The sequence below is a fragment of the Crocuta crocuta genome, unplaced genomic scaffold (assembly GCF_008692635.1).
Source record: "Crocuta crocuta isolate KB4526 unplaced genomic scaffold, BGI_CrCroc_1.0 scaffold10, whole genome shotgun sequence".
NCBI lineage: Eukaryota > Metazoa > Chordata > Mammalia > Carnivora > Hyaenidae > Crocuta > Crocuta crocuta.
In genome coordinates this window covers 5,005,454-5,017,145 of record NW_027527551.1, presented here as the reverse complement: position 1 = coordinate 5,017,145, position 11,692 = coordinate 5,005,454, and positions in this window count along the sequence as shown.

The window sequence follows — 11,692 nt, the reverse complement described above, 5'->3', positions numbered from 1 at the left end:
AGGGGGCGGCGGCGCGGCCCCCGTCCCCGCCTCGGGGCTTCCTGTGCGCCCGGCCGCAGGCGTGCGGAGCGGCGCGTCGACGCCTCGCCCCCGACGGGCGGAGCGAGGAGGAAACCGAGGGTCCGAGAGGACGAGTGTGCGACGACGTCTCGTGGCTGCCGAGGAGCAGAGGTGTGCGGGAAGCAGGTCTGTCGCACTCCGAATTCTGAACCCCTTCCCCAAACGCGCTCCTGCCTCCGTGCCGACGACACCCGTTCAGGCAAGTCACTGTGTGTCGGGAATCTGGGTGGCTGGAACGGGATCCTCCGTTAGGTCCCTGTTCCCGCACCTGCGAATTCAAGTTGACTCAGTTGGGTCAACGCCTAGTGCGCAGCACTGCCCGCGGAGCATCTGCACACTGCTAGCGCGTGCTCCCAACCTGGTGTGCCTTATCACCTAAAAAGGAACCCAGCCATCCAAAGTCCCCGGCCACCTTAGCTCCATAGTGGGAGGAAAGAGGAGTTTGGAAGCAATAATGTTAGTCCAGGAGATACAAATGTGAATTTTCTGGGCTAGGCACGACAAAGGTCCCAAAGCAAAATCAACTCTGAAAGACCCATGATACTAACCTCGGTGTGTTTCCTTCTAATACTTGTTTTATTCAGACACAGCAGGAAAAAATGGAAATAAGGCTAACCCCAAATACAGAGCTGTGATTTTTCTACTACGCCAAAGAGAAGGCATAAGCCCAAGAGAAGTCCTAAAGAACTAAAGGACCCAAACAACTAAATTATGTATTTTTTCTGTTAGGCTATTCAACTGTTGCTTAAAACTTACTTATTTGTGTACGCTCATCACTGCAGGACTGCCCTCGGGACCAGAACCCTCACAATTTAAGAGTTAGCAGGTGTAGGTCACACATAATTATTTTGTTGAGAATAGTATGTCCCTTCCTCAGTCTTCTATTTGGGAACTTGGGCTGGTGTCAAAATGTGATTGTAATCAAACAGGACCGGATGACACCAGCATCCAGTGTTACTGGTGAACTGGGAATGGTTTCAGGTTTGCAATCTTGGAGATGGGTTGAACTCCGCTCCAAACGATCTTTTTCTAGGCTGGCTGCTCTTCTCTTCGCCAACATCAAGCTAGTAGTAATATCCATCATCTCAAAAGTTTCCTCAGCTCCTCCCCCCTTTTTTTAAATGTTTATTTTTGAGAGAGACAGAGCGTGAGCAGGGGAGGGGCAGAGAGAGAGGGAGACACCGAATCCGAGGCAGGCTCCAGGCTCTGAGCTGTCAGTACAGAGCCCGAGGCGGGGCTCAAACCCACGAACCATGAGATCATGACCTGAGCCAAAGTCAGAGGCTTAACCGACTAAGCCACCCAGGTGCCCCTCCTCAGCTCCCTTTTTAATCTGTTCTTCTGCCCTTTGTTTCCCACTTGCCCCGCCACCTCCTGCTTTTTGTCACTGTGGATTAGTTTGCATTCTCTAGATTATTATATAAATGGAATCATACAATATATACTCTATTGTCTGCCTTCTGTCACTCAGCATAATTATTTTGCGATACATCTGTGTTCTTTTGCCAATGCTTCAGTTTTATTGGTAAGTACTATTCCATTTTATGGATATATCATAGTTGGTTTAACCATTCATAACCATTCAGCTGTTGATGAACATTTGGATGGTTTCCATTGTTTGGCTATTACTGCTATAAATATTTGTATACAAGTCTTTGTATGAATGTGTATCTCCTGTTCTCTTAAGTAGATACCTATATGTGAAATGGCTAGGTCACATGGTAGGAGTATGTTTAATTTTTAAAGAAACTGCCAGGGGCGCCTGGGTGGCTCAGTCAGTTGAGCATCCGACTTCAGCTCAGGTCATGATCTCACAGTTCGTGGGTTCAAGCCCCGCGTTGGGCTCTGTGCTGACAGTTCCGAGACTGGAGCCTGCTTCAGATTCTGTGTCTTTCTCTGCCCCTCCCCTGCTCATGCTCTGTTTCTCAAAAATAAATAAACATTAAAAACATTTTTTAAAAAAGAAACTGCCAAACATTTTCCCAAAATGGTTAGACCAGTTTGTATTTCCACCAACAGTATATGAGACTTCTAGTTACCTCATATCAGCACCCACATTTGGTTGGCCAGCCTTGTTCATTTTAGGTTTGTGGTTGGTTCTCACTGTGGTTTTATCTTGCATTTCCTTAGTGCCTAATGATACCAAATACCTTTTTAAAAATTGGACTTAGCCTGGGGTGCCTGGGTGGCTCAGTCCGTTAAGCCTCCAGCTTCAGCTCAGGTCATGATCTCACGGTTTGTGGGTTCGAGCCCCGTGTCAGGCTCTGTGCTGACAGCTAGCTCAGAGCCTGGAACCTGTTTCAGATTCTGTAACTCCCTCTCTCTCTGTCCGTCCCCTGCTCAAGCTCTCTCTCTCAGAAATAAATAAAACATTAAAAAAAATTTTTTTTTAAAGAATAGGCTATTAAAAGAATAAAGACAAGAAACAGCTTGGGAGAAAATGTTTTGAAAGCATATATCAGATAAAGGATTTGTATCCAGAATATATAAAGAACTCTCAAACTCAACAATAAAAAAAAAAAAAAAAAAATGCAGGGGCACCTGGGTGGCTCAGTCAGTTAAGCATCTAACTTTGGCTCAGGTCATGATATGGTTCGTGAGTTTGATCCCCATGTCGGGCTCCGTGCTGACAGCTCAGAGCCTGGAGCCTGCTTCAGATTCTGTGTCTCCCTTCTCTGCCCCTCCCCACTCGCACTCTGTCTCTCTGTCTAATAATAATAGTAAATATTTAAAAAATTTAAAAACCACTAAAGCAATGCAAGGGGTGTCCAGGTGGCTCAGTTAGTTAAGCATCTGAGTCTTGATCTCAGCTCAGGTCATGATCTCACGTTTTATAAGTTTGAGCCCCATGTCAGGTACAACACTGATAGTGTGGAGCCTTCTTGGGATTCTCTCTCTCTCTACCCCTCCCCTGTTTGTGCACTTTCTCTCTCTTAAAATAAATGAAGTTTAAAAATGCAATTAAAAGGAAGAGACTAAAGATCTGAATATCTGAATATACACTTGATCAAAGAAGATCTATGAATGGCCAGTAAAGCACATGTAAATGATGTTCATAAAGAGAAGGAGGAGATAAGCCACAAACTATTTGTAGAACATGTATCTGATAAAGGACTGTTTTAATACATTCGAGATGCTGTAACAAAAATGCCACAAATTTGGTGGCTTATTTACGTTTATTTCTCACAGTTCTGGAGGCCGGGAAGTCCAGTAAAGGTGCCAGCATGGTTGGGTGGGGGCCTTTTAGGGGTGGAGGAGGCCAGGTTGCTCTGTGGAGCCGCTTTTATAAGGGCACTAATCTCATTCATGAGGGTGCCACTCTCATGATATAATCACCTCTCAAAACCCTCACCTCCTACTACCATCATTAGAGATTAGAATTTTAACAACATGAATTTCAGGGGTACACAAACATTCAGATCAAGGCAGATTATTATCCAAAATAAAAAAGTCTCTTAAAATTCAACAATAAGAAAAACAACCGGATTAAAAAATGGGCCAAAGACCTTAACAGACACTTCACCAAAGATGTACAGATGGCCAAAAAAAAAAAAAAAGTACAGATGGCTAAGAAGCACATGACAAGATGCTCCACATCATATATTAACAGGGAAACGCAAATTAAAACAACAATTTGATATATCTACACTCTGAGTATACAAAAATTCAAAATACCAACAATAGCAAATGCTGCCAAGAATGTGAAACAACAGAAATTTTCGTTTGTTGCTGGTGGGAATGCAAAAATGATACAGCCACTTTGGAAGACAGTCTGGCAGCCTCTAGTTCCTTACAAAACTACAGATACTCTTACCATATAACCTGGCAGTCATGCTCCTTAGTGTATTTACTAAAGTAATTTGAAAACTAAGGAGTTGAAAATCTGCACACAGTTTTTGATAGGCGCTCTATTCATAATCGCCAAAACTTGGAAGCCACCAAGATGCCCTTTAGTAGGTGAACGAAAAATCTTGGCAAGTCCAGACAGTGGGAGATCGTTTAGAGCTCGAAATTAGCTATCAAGCCATGAAAAGACATGAAGGAAGTTTAAATGCGTGTTACTAAGTGAAAGAAGTCCATCTGAAATGGCTGCACGTTGTATGATCCCAAGTATATGATACTCTGGAAAAGGTAACATTACGGAGAGAGTAAAAAGATCAGTAGTTGCCATGGGTTGGGGAGGGGAGTGGAGGGATGGACAGGTGGAGCACAGAGGATTTTAGGGCACTGAAACTATTCTGCATGTTATTATGATGATGGATACATATTACTGTACATTTGTCAAAACACACATTTGTACATCAAGTGTGTACCTTAGTGTAAATATAAGCTTTAGGTGACAATGATGTGTGAATGTAGGTTTATCAGTTATAACAAATGGAACACTCTGGTGTTGGATGTCAATACTGGGGGGGTGTTGCGTGTGTTGGATCGGGGAGTATATGTAAACTCTCTGTACTTTCCACTCAATTTTTCTGCGAATCTAAAAATTCTCTAAAAAAATAAAGTCTAAGTCTAATTAAAAAAAATTTTTTTTATGGGGCGCCTGGGTGGCTCAGTCGGTTAAACATCCGACTCTTAAAAAAATTTTTTTAAGAGTCGGATGTTTAACCGACTGAGCCACCCAGGCGCCCCATAAAAAAATTTTTTTAAGAGTCGGATGTTTAACCGACTGAGCCACCCAGGCGCCCCATAAAAAAATTTTTTTAAGAGTCGGATGTTTAACCGACTGAGCCACCCAGGCGCCCCATAAAAAAATTTTTTTAAGAGTCGGATGTTTAACCGACTGAGCCACCCAGGCGCCCCATAAAAAAATTTTTTTAAGAGTCGGATGTTTAACCGACTGAGCCACCCAGGCGCCCCATAAAAAAATTTTTTTAAGAGTCGGATGTTTAACCGACTGAGCCACCCAGGCGCCCCATAAAAAAATTTTTTTAAGAGTCGGATGTTTAACCGACTGAGCCACCCAGGCGCCCCATAAAAAAATTTTTTTAAGAGTCGGATGTTTAACCGACTGAGCCACCCAGGCGCCCCATAAAAAAATTTTTTTAAGAGTCGGATGTTTAACCGACTGAGCCACCCAGGCGCCCCATAAAAAAATTTTTTTAAGAGTCGGATGTTTAACCGACTGAGCCACCCAGGCGCCCCATAAAAAAATTTTTTTAAGAGTCGGATGTTTAACCGACTGAGCCACCCAGGCGCCCCTTAATAGCCTATTGTTTAATAGGCTCTAAAAGAGCCAGAGTTTTTCATTTTGATGAAATACATTTATCAATTTGTTCCTTTTGTGGATTGTGCTTTTGCTTTGTATCTAAGAAATCTTTGTCAAACCCAAATAGGCATAAGGTGACAAAGATCTTCCCCTTTTTGCTTTTCAAAGTTTATAGTTTGGGGGCACCTAGGTGGCTCAGTCAGTTGAGCATCCGTCTCTCAAAATTCGGCTCAGGTCATGATCCCCAGTGACATGGGATCCAGCCCTGCGTTGGGCTCCACACTGGGGCATGGGCCTGCTTAAGATTCTCTCTCTCTGTCTCTCTGTCTTAAAAAAAAAAAAAAAAGTTTATAGTTTAGGTTTTGTGATCGTTTTGAATTACTGTATATGCTGTGAGGTATGGCTCCAAATTATTTGTTGTTGTTGTGCATATGTTGATCCAGCTGTTTCCACACCATTTCTTTAGAAGGCTGTCCTTTATTACACTGTCCCTGTGCCTTTATCAAAAACCAGCTGTCCATATATGTGGGGACTTATGTCTGGACTCTATTTCATTGCTCTGTTTGTTTTAAATGCTGTTTTTAATGCTGTTTGCTTCATACTAATTCTTGAAACTGGTACTCTTAAGCCTCCAACTTAGTTCTTATTAATAGTTGCTTTGGTTATTCTGGGTCTTTTGCATTTCCGTATGCATTTTATAATGAATTTGTCGATTTCTACAAAAAAAAAAAAAAACCCTGGGAGTTTGATTGCGATTGTATTAAATTTGAGAAGCAATGAAAATCTTAACACTGTTTTCTGATTATGAACAAGGCGCATCTCCTTATCTACTTAGACTTTCTTTGTTTGGCTTTAGCAATGTTTTGTAGTTTTCAATGTTAGAGGTCTTTCCCATCCCAACGTATTTCATATTTTTGATGCAATTATAAATGGAATTTTAAAAGTTTCCATTTCTCTTTATTGCTAGAACATAAAAATATGATTGGTTTTTGTATATTGATCTTGAATACTGCATTCTTGCCAAACTCACAAGTTTAGAGGTCTATGATCTTTTTTCTTTTCACCTGAATGCTCTGGCTAGAACCTTCAATACAGTGTTGAATATAGTGAAGCGTAGACATGCCTGTTGTATTCCTAATCTTAGGGAAAAGAATTCAGTCTTTCCTCATTATGTATGATGTTAACTGTTGATTTTTCCTTCATTAAGTTGAGGAAATTCCCTTCTGTTTGCTGAGTTTTTTTCAGGAATACATGTTGGATTTTGTCGGATGTTTTTCTGTATCTTACGGTTTTTCTTTGCAGTTTGTTAATACGGTAAATTACGTTGACTTTTGAATATTAAACCAACCTGCATTCTTGGGATAAATCCCACTTGACACATGGTGTTTTCCTTTTATTATGTTGTTGGATTTTATTTTCTAAAATTTTTAGAAATTTTGCATATGTATTCATGAATGGTACTGACCTTTAGTTTTCTTTTCCTGCAGTGCCTTTGTCTGGTTTTGGTGTCAAAGTCATACTGGCCTCATTGTGTGGGTTAGAAGATTCCCTCTTTTTCAATTTTTGGAGGAGTTTAAGTAGAATTAGTATTGTGTCCTCCTTAAACACTTGATAGTATTTTTTTAAATGTTTTATTTATTTCTAGGAGAGAGAGAGAGAGAGACAGCGTGAACAGGGGAGAGTCAGAGAGAGAGGGAGTCACAGACTGAAACAGGCTCCAGGCTCCGAGCTGGCAGTCAACACAGAGCCCGACGCGGGGCTCGAACCCACGAACCGCGAGATCATGACCTAAGCGAAAGTCGGACGCTTAACCGACTAAGCCACCCAGGCTCCCCAAACACTTGATAGTATTATGTTTTTCCTTAAACTTAAAAGTGAAGATAGCTGGACCTAGAGTTTTCTTTGTGGGAAGGTTTTTTTCTTTGTTTATTTGTTTTGAGAGAGAGGGTGCAAGTTAGTGAGGGGCAGAGAGAGAGGAGGAGGGAGAGAGAGAGAGAGAGGAAAGCAGGGCTCACCCGGAGCTCATGTTTTACACGATGTGGGGCTCAAGCTTACCCATTGTGGGACTGGAACTCATGAGTTGTGAAATCATCACCTGAGCTGAAGTCAGATACTTAATGACTAAGCCACCCAGGTGCCCTGTGGGAAGGTTTTGAACTTCAATTCCATTTCTTCCATAGATACAGGATCTAAGTTGTTGAATTCATTTGGCGTAAAGAGGTTTGTGATAATTTCCTTCTTATTCCTTTAATAGGTATAGGTACATTTGGTAGTGATGTCACCTCTCTCATTCCTGTCTTCTCTATTTCCTAATCAGTCTGGCTAGGGGTTTGTCAATCTTACTGATCATGTCAAAGAAGTAGATAGTTCTTTGTTTCTTGAGATCTTTGTCAAATTGAGCCTGTTGTGCTAACATCCTAGTCCACTAGAGCAGCACATATACTGAAAGCACTTTATTGATATTTGTTGAACCAATGAATGAAAAAAAAAAAACCCGCTGATTTCTGCAAGTAAAGTCATCTTAATACTACCACATTCTTTTAGATACCAGCCATCTCCTTATCTCTTACTTATGTCAGTACTTTCTTATGGATAAGATCTAACTGAGCAGGATCTCCAGAGGCCATGTTAATGACCTTGACTTGGCTAGAGGATATGACCCAAGAGAGGGCTAGAGGGGGTTGAGGCAGGCAGCCAGCATTGAGGAGGGAGGGAATCTTGAGACAATAAAGAAAATACATGGAAGCTGAAGACACAGTGAATCAGAGAAAGTGTGATAAAACTGTAAGTCAGGAATCTTGGGATATTAAACTAGCAATTTAGGATGAAAGAGTGTAAATTCTAACAAGAAAGGAAGGTCACATGACGTGTAATCCAAGAATGAATAACCAAAGTGATTACAGTAAAAGTTTCAACTTAATGGCATCAGTGTCAGAAAGGTATTGAGAAATGCTCAAATGTTAGAGGAAAAAAAGGTAACATAAATTGGCTTAAGTAAATTATGAAAAATAGGGTTTCTGTTTATACTCCCCACTTAATATATTGGGCTGGGGGTTGCCTGGGTGGCTCAGTTGGGTAAGTTGATTTCAGTTCAGGTCATGATCTCATGGCTCATGAATTCGATTCCGGCGGCCAGCTCTGTACTGACGGTGTGGAACCTGCTTGGGATTCTCTCTCTCTCTTCCCCTCCCTCTCTCTACTCTTCTTCTCCCACTCACGTGTGTGCACATACACATACACACGCTCTCTCTGTCAAAATAAATGAACTAAAAAATAAATTTCTGGTTAAAGGAACCAGTTAAAGGTCATGACATACCTAGGTGGGAAGAAGAAATCTCTCATTGCTTTCACCGGGCTAAACAAATAAACAAACAAATAAAAAAACTACTGACCTGTCTAGTCTCTGTACTAGCTAACCACAGTGACCTTGGGTTTGCTTGTTCCCTGTACATTTTTTGTTTTAGACATTGTTGGGTTTTTGGTCCAAATTGCACACACTTAAAATGCAGTTTTATTAATTTTCTCTCTCTCACACACACACACGTGCTTATGAACCATCACCACAACCAAATTAGTAAACACATCTGTAATCCCCAAAAGTTTACTTGGGCCTCTTTGCCATCCCTTACTCCTGCCCTGTCCACTACACATTCCTTACCAGTGTTCCAGGAAACCACTGATTTTCTTTCTATCACTATAGATTGTAATGTATTTTCTAGAATTTTATATAAATGGAATTACAAAGTATGTGTACTCTTTTGTCTGGTTTAAGTTTCAATCAGCGTAATTATTTTGAGATCCATGTGTTTTGTTGCCAGTACATCAGTTTGTTCCTTTTTATTGCTGGGCTGTTTTCCACTTTATGGATACGCAACAACTTATCCATTGATCAACTGATGGCAAGCTTTTGCACCTGCTTTTTCATTTCTCTTAGGTAAGTATCAGAGGGTAGAATGACTGGATCATAAGTTTAACTTTTTAAGAAATTGGCAAAGTTTTTCCAAAGTAGCTGTACCATTTTGTATTCTCACCAGTAGGGGGTGAGAACTCCACATTGTCTCCAACACTTTCACAGAAGACAATTTGGCAATATCTATTGAGATGAAAAAAGCACAAATACTTTGATCCAGTAATTCCACTTTAGGAATTTATCTTATAGGTATTCTCTCACAGGTGTGAAAGGACATATATATAATATGGCTGTTACTGCAGCATTGTAATAAAGATTAGACTAATCAAAATGTCCATCACTATGGGGCTAGATAAACTGTGGTACATTGGTATCTAGAATAATCTGTAGCTTCAAAAATAATCAGGTAAGCATAGGTGTTTTTGGAAGGAAAACTGAAAACACGGGTTGCCTCTGAGAAGGGGAAAATAAGGCCAAAGGTGGGAGACTGTCATGTAGTCTTGTGTCCTATTTTGAACCATCTGGATGTATTACTGNGTAATTAAAAAAAAAAAAAAAAAAAAAAAAAAAAAATAGATTTAAAACTTTTTAAATGTCTCTGAAACTAAAGCAGTTATTAAAAATAGAATTTTAGAATCTAAACCTTTCACTTTAGAGGTAAGAAATCTGACACTTGGCAGTGGTCAATGATTTGCCATGTTCAAATACTTAGCTCAGTTATCAATGAGTACTTATAAGTCCTGTTAAGGAGAATCCCACACCTCGTGTAAGTTCTCCTTGTAGTCATTTAAAATGACGATGTCTTTGTTAAAAATACAACCATTATCCCCAGGGAGCAGAAGCTTCTTAAAGCAGCACTGATGTAATGAACAAATACTGGGGAACCAGAAATGGGCTGGGGTCCTAATTTGCCACTTATTATCCCCTGGTTTCTTCGTGTGTCAAAACAAAATAGCAATGCTTTTTCCAAAGGGTTGAGGTTATATGTGTGAACCTGACTCACTGATACGGTACTCTGTTCCATTGGCTATCTTCACATTACAGTGCAATAGCTCATTGTATGCTTTTTCCTCTAATTATGAAATATGGCAAACATCGTAAAGGATTTAGAATATGAGAAACACTCAGGTTATCAAATCTTAGCATTTTGCCGTATTTGCTTTACATATTTTTGGAGGAGGGTATAAGTACCCTCCCCTATCCCTTTCCCTATTCTCCAGAGAAAACCGTTTGTTAATTTGGGTGTTCATTTTTCACACTCTGGTTTTTATACTTATGGCTACATAAACAAAACCAATGTATTGTTTTGCAGCATTCAATTTTCTAGAGATGTGTTGTTGTTTAGCAACTTTTTTCACTCATTTTTGAGATTTATCCATGTTGATATAATTAGTTCTAGTCTTTCCATTTTAACTGCTTTGTAGTAGTATTTAAATTAATTGCCATATTTATTTAAAAAAATTTTTTTAACATTTTTTGAGAGACAGGGTGTGAGTAGGGGAGGGGCAGAAAAAGGGAGTCAGATTCAGAAGCAGGATCAGACCCCAACACGGGGCTCAAACTCACAAACCATGAGATCATGACCTGAGTTGGATGCTTAACTGACTGAGCCACCCAGGCGCCATAATTTATTTAACCATTCTTCTGTTAATGGGCATTCAAGATGTTTGGTCAACACAAACCATTCTGTAATGAATAGTCTAATATACATCTCACTGAGCATACACAGATTTTCTCTAATATATATAGAACTGTTTGGTCTAGGGAGTGTTCCCATTCATCTTTACAAATCTGAAATAGATGCATTAATTTACACTGCACACAGTGCATGGGAGTTCCTCTTTCTTTAAGTAGCTTCTAATGCTTGAGGCTGCAAGACATTGAAAACTCTAACATCATTAATCACTAAGGAGATGCAAACTAAAGGGCAAGGAAATACCACTATGCACCTAATAGATGGCTAAACAGAAAACCCCAAATGAATATATCTAGTGCTGACAAGGATGTAGTGCAACTGAATTCTTGTGTATCACTGCTGGGAATTTAAAATTGTACAGTATACAATTCAGCAACCTTCCTTCTAGGTGTTTACCCAAGGGAATCAAAAACATATGTCCACGTAAAAGCCTGTATGTGTTTACTACTAGTGGCTTTATTCATAATTATTAAATGCCTTAGAAAGTTTTAAATTTCAATGGATTTAGATTTAGTTTCGGTTTTTGAGAGCAGGTTTGGATAGGGATTCAAGAGAATTTCTGAGAGTGGTTAGCACTTGGTGGGAACAGTGCCCCATCAAAGGAAAAACCACCAGGAAAGTCTGAGTGTGTTCACAACTGTTTTGTCAAAGCTTAGCTTTTATAGGGGCAATCTTGGAGATAATGACGACATCAAGGAAATGGTTAATTCTCAGAATCCCTTATGGACTACCAAGGCACATTCATCCTTACAAACCAAGAGAGACTTCAAAGTTTGCTATCCTCCATAAAAAGGTTTCAGGACTGAGAAAAATT